This window comes from Pterocles gutturalis, unplaced genomic scaffold, assembly GCF_000699245.1.
Source record: "Pterocles gutturalis isolate BGI_N339 unplaced genomic scaffold, ASM69924v1 scaffold4580, whole genome shotgun sequence".
In the NCBI taxonomy this organism is placed as follows: Eukaryota; Metazoa; Chordata; class Aves; order Pterocliformes; family Pteroclidae; genus Pterocles; species Pterocles gutturalis.
In genome coordinates this window covers 78,523-84,421 of record NW_010138006.1, presented here as the reverse complement: position 1 = coordinate 84,421, position 5,899 = coordinate 78,523, and positions in this window count along the sequence as shown.

Genomic DNA, 5,899 nt, shown 5'->3' with positions numbered 1-5,899 from the left:
GGTGTCTCCCACCAGCTGGTTTGAAGAAAGATGTGCTCATTTAAATATATTGATTTAAAATTACTCGTTTTTAAAAATAAAGTAGTACATTTTTCTGGCTTCTCATGTGCTGGGTGCGCAAGCTGTTTTTTTTCACAACCGGCTCACCTTCCTCTGCAGTTTTTCCTGAGGGATGCTACAGAACAAGGATGAAGCTGCTGTTATAAGCTTCTGTTCTCTTACTTAAGTTTTAAATTAAGGAAAGGCCTCTTTTTTTCATTGTGGCTTTGTTACTTCCTTAGCATGGCTCATCTCTGAGTGTGACTGAGCAGAGCCCAGGTGTCAGCTCTTTTTCTGCTCTCGAAAACATGTTAAGTGTGTGTGTTGTCCAAGGACATCTATGGAACATGGAATCTTCTTGTTCATAGAATGATCATAGGAAAGGCTGGGTGTTTGGGGAACTGATTTTAATTAAAACATATTTATAAGCTTAGTAGGTCTCACCTGGGGACAAATATCACATCTATGACTGTCCATGAGTAATATATAGCTTTGGGATTTATAATAAAAGGTTTTTCTTTTCCTTTTTTATTCTGCTGTATACTGATCTTAACGTCTCTTGTGGTTTCGGTTGGCAGTTCTTTGCTGACAGCTACAACATATACCTTGTTCCCTGTCAACCTCACACAGCTGCACCTGACCTCATATTTCTTCTCAAAATCTCTTTCCAGTGGTTTGAACCCGAGGCAGAAGGGAGGTAAACCTGAACACATTATCTTTGCCTTTTACCATTCTCTGTTTTTTCTTCTGGTCTCACTGAGCAGGATCTTGAACCATGTAGTTGTGGGCATCAGAGGTTGGGGTTGAATCTGAGTCTTTTTTCTCAGAGTTTTGAGCCATCTTCTATTGTATTTCTGGCCAGTAGGACTTAAAATTGACCTGAGGGTTTGTGGTTTGTAGGAAGGCATAAGAGGAATGGGGATTTTACTCTATTAAGATCAAGATTTAAGCCATTCCTCTTGCTGTAATTAATTTATTTTCACTTCAGATAAAGTGCTGCAATGACACTAGTTCATGTGGGATTTGCAGATCAGCATCCAAATGTGAACTTGGCTTGCAGTATCCCTGGGTCTGTTGACAGTTGTGCCCAATGCCCAGTTGGAAGAATTGATGGACAGTAGACTTCTAAACATTTTGAGGCAAGGCTGTTATTTAATGTGACAACAGCATATGCAGTAATTATGAGAGATTATGCATGTTCTCAGGGGCTTGTACAAAACCCGTACTGAAGAATATTGGTGTGATTGTGCTAATCCACTTTGCATGCCCATTTTCAGCAGTTTGGAATGCAGAGAGAGATGAATCTTTCTTGTACCACTGCTCCCCTGCCCAGTTTCTCAGTATAAGTGATCGGTAAATTTTCAGTTTGTTTGTGTTTTGTCCTTATGTCTGCTTCCTTCCTTGGCTCGCTCTATCTTGCTTTGTGCATGGTGACTAGAATCAATAAAGAGGGAGGCGACAGTTTTCCGGCTGCAGTTCATAAGTGATGCATATACCCACCACAGAAAAACTGCAGTGTTTTCAGTCACACAGACTTTGCTATAAATAGCTCTAAGCCCTTTATATGTACTTCTCTCTAGGTCAGCAGGGGACATATTTCAAACAAAATCAGAGACAGCGAGGCTACTGGGAGGCTCACTGACAAAGGAGGGAGAAAAAGATGCCTTGGGAAACTTGTTACCTGCACATGCACATGACATGCATGGCTGCTGAATGGTATTTCATGACAATTATTTGTTCATTTGCATATGCAAAACCACATTCATTTATATTTATAAAAAATGTGTCACCTTTAGTCCACCTGGGCTACAAGTGTAGCACAGTAAAAATTGGTTTGAAAAACACGGACTTTGAGGATGCTTATGCTACTGTATAGAGATGCTTAAGGTACCTTCCCAAAGCTGTTTTATGTACCAGAAGTAGGATACTTTTGAAAGCCCATCTGAGCTAACGCACCATGCCAAGAACTGTGGTCCTGAGCGGTGGCAGGGACTGAAGTCCTCAGCATAGACATTGCTGATAATCTGGGGCCAGCTGTATCATATCAGATGCTCTCCTGTGGCATGTACTCATCAACACATGGGTTTGCACCATCTGCTAAGAATAAAACAAGCCAGAAAAAATCAAAATAATTTTTTTGTGACTGGATTCAGTGGAATGGTGTTGGATCCCAACTATCTGCAATGAAAAATGTTAATAGCAATGCATAAGAATGAGCACCCAACTTCCCCAAAATGTTTAATTAGCTTTACAACTGGGAGTAGGAAACTTCAAACTGGGACAACCTACCAGTGATATTTGAATAAAAAAGGGTAGTGGTTTGACTAGTTTTAAGAGTATACAGATATCTTAATTTTTGCTTTCAGAATAAATGATTAACTATCTAATTAAACTGATTTTTGTCTGTGAAAAAATGTGTGAGTGCTAAAGACACATTTTTGAGGTTGGCTGGATGCTTGCACACAGAGGTTTTCAGTAGTTATGGTTAGGATTGTTGATTCTGTATAATTAAGCCTGGGAGCAAAGAGTGTTACAAGGAGGAAACACTTCGGTCTTTCATTCCATCTCTCCCTGTCTCTTCTTTTGACAGAGCTGGGACCTGCCTCTCGGGAGTTTCCTTCCAAGACGTGAAGGCTTAGTTCAGTGGTGGTGGGATGTTTCTCATCCTCCCTGAGCAGGATTTCCAGTCCCAGTGCATCCTTAGTCATTATTTCCATTTCCCTGATGGGACAGGATTGCTGACTGGTGGCAAGAGCTGCTTGTGCAGTAGCTCCATACTGCTCCTCCACATAGGCAGGGGGAAGGATGAGTGCACTGAGGCTGTGCTCTCTGCACCCATCTCCAAAGAGCTTCAGTAAAGGGGGGAAGAGACAGGAGAATAAATGGGAAAAGCAGAGCAGGACAAGGCTGAAAACACAGATCCAGGTCCTACCACAAGACCAGGATATTTGTTCCGGTATTTAGTATCACACGTTTAGGCTCAAGCTGCTATACTGTAATTACAATAATGTTCATCAGGCATTTGGTAAAGCTCTAAAATATTGTTTCTTCCCTCAGCTGCTGCGCAGACCTTTTTTCCATCACAGTTTTAATCTGGGATGTTCAAGTTGCTGGCACTTCCACCACAAATTGTTCAACAGTATTGGATTTCGGTGTAATGCTTTGACATTAAAGTTGAAGTCATGTTGATGTCATCTTCCAGATGTTCATGTCTACTGAATAAAAATTGTGTTTATTTGTTTTATTTCAAATTACAAAAACACATGGGGAATTCTGGATGTGATCCCTCATGCTATACAAAGGCTTGTGTGTCCTGTCAGAAATCAAACAAAACTTTTCTTCATGGTGTAACAAGGAGTGACCTCAAAACACTGGAAACATAGGTGGGTTTCTTCATCCATCCAAACAGAATGGCTTTGTTATGTGCCTGAGCCTTGTTGTTGCAGCTGCGGTAACTGTGCAGAAGGGAGACATGTGGCTTCTGCCCAAAACTACTTGTATTTTGCTCTGGTGCCACACCAGTTCTGTGTTGGTGGGTTGTTTTGACTTAATAGTCAACTATGCTTCATTTGTAAAAAAAACTCAGAAAAAGTCCAGGTATGAAAAAATATATTTTAACCTGTGAAATAAATTCAAGGATCCTGTGGATCCCCCTCCACTGGGAGGCTTTGGCAGCAAGGTCCATGACTAATGCCTGAGCTATTGCCCTCCCTGTTGTTTCAGCTTGCTCCCCAAGCCAGGGGCTTGTATTATCCTATGTTTCTTGTGTCAGCATGGTATAGGGGAATAGAAGTTGAAATGCCTGGGAGCCACAGAGATGAAGGTTTTAAAATAGAATTTCAATAGATAAGCTGTAACATGAAGTATTGTGCCATGTGCAATGAATACTTGGGTGGTCATAAGTGTTAGCATTTTTCCAACCCAACAAGGAGTTGGCACTTGCTGATCTATTAGTATTTTGTCACAGGCAGAAGAGGCAAGAGTTAAACTCGTGGTCCTTAAGACAGGTGTCTGAGAACACACTGATTTCTAACAAGTCCTAATGCTTGTGTTTTGAAAATGAATGTCCTAATTTAAAAAAAAAAATTAAATTCAGTCCCTGTGTTCTTCAGGCGGAAAACAAAATAATATTGTGTCAAAATAAATTGAGCAGTCACACTGAGGTATTCGCTCTTGAGATGAGTAAAAAGCTGTTTGGACTTTTCTGCTGTAACCTGCTCTAAAACTTTAGAGTGTGATTGTTTGATACCACTGCTAATCAAAAAAAACCAGTAAAATAAAATTAAATTATGGAGTTTATTATGTAACTGCTATACACAGGGTGGTATAAAACATTCTCTTCCACGCTATTTTTCATGTCCATTTGAAAATACCTTTTATGCAGTCTCATATTAACATGTACCAGAAGACATAGAAATGACACTGTGGATCATACACAGTAGCACAGCCAATGCTATAGTACAGAAGTAATGGTGTGGCTGCTTTCTTTTTCTGTTGTTTTTAATTTCAATATCTTTCATAGCAACTATATGCAACCACCACAAACCAGAAAGATCACAAAATTTTTTGGTTTAGGGAGTCTCTGAGCATACCATTCTGGTTAATACCTCGATGAGGCTGGTTGTGTGAGAATACTGAAAAAAGGTGTTTCTTACTTTTAGTGCTCCAGGTCAGAAGCCCAATGTAGCTCTTTGGCCATATCTTCATCTTAGTTCAGTTAATTTTTGCTTCCATTTCCACTAGAGTGGTAAGGAACTGTTTGTTGTTAGATTGCAATAACCATGGAGGAAATAGCTAGTTTTAGAAGCTGGGTTGACTGAGACAAAAGGCAAACAGAAAATTGCATCTTGCTAATAAATGACAGTTACTGTTTCAATGATAAACCAATTAATTTTCTCTTGAGATATTTGTTCATTTATACCTTGGCGATAATGGGGAGTTTGCATAATTTTATTTGAGAAAAGTGATGTACTTTATGTTGTCCTTTCTTACTAACAAATCACATATTCCATTTAGGCATACAGGAAAAAAAGATTAAGGTGTGATTTTTCAAGTAATCCAGGACAGGTTTGATTTCAAGAAAAAAGATCACCCTTAATCACTGATAACTATCAATCTTGCCTGACTTGTATCACACTAACAAGAGAGTAACATATTAAAAAAAGAGGGGTGGTGGTTTCATTCTATCATATTCAGCCACTTCCTCTTACCCAAATCAAAGCTGTAACTGGAACAGCTCTGCTTCAGCTGCTCCTTACCCTGGTGTCTCTGCATTTCCTGTCCCTGTAGGTTTGTCAGTCTTAGCACTGCTGTGAAGATTCCTATTCCTGTGCGACCCAATATTCGAGTCTGGTCCTGATCTTGCAGCATATGTTTCCCACACAGTCCAAATTTGGTGCTATATACTGTAAGCTAATCTCCAGTAAAGCATAGCAAAGAGAAAAACCTGGGGAAAAAACAGATGGAGAAAGTAGAGCAACCAATTTGCATATGTATAATATGTCTCTCAGTTAAGATCAGCATTTCCTACTCTGCCTGAAAAGCCCTTAATAGAAATTCAACTGCATATTTGCCCAAATCAGCAGAATCAGAGAAGATGCCCTAATGGCGCAATTTCCCCCCAACCCAGAGGGACCCCAGCATGGGGAGTGGGGGTGGGTCCATCTCCATCTGTGGCCCCATGTCCCTGCCACATTGATGGGATGCTGTGGGCAGAGGGACAGGGAAGAAACCTCTGTCTATGGATATTTGTTCCCCACAGCCTTTGTAGCACTGAAACTTCACCAGGGTCCTGAGTTACTCTCTTCATGGGTGGCTGGTGGAGGTGAATGACCGTCTTCCCATTTATTTATAGTCCTTC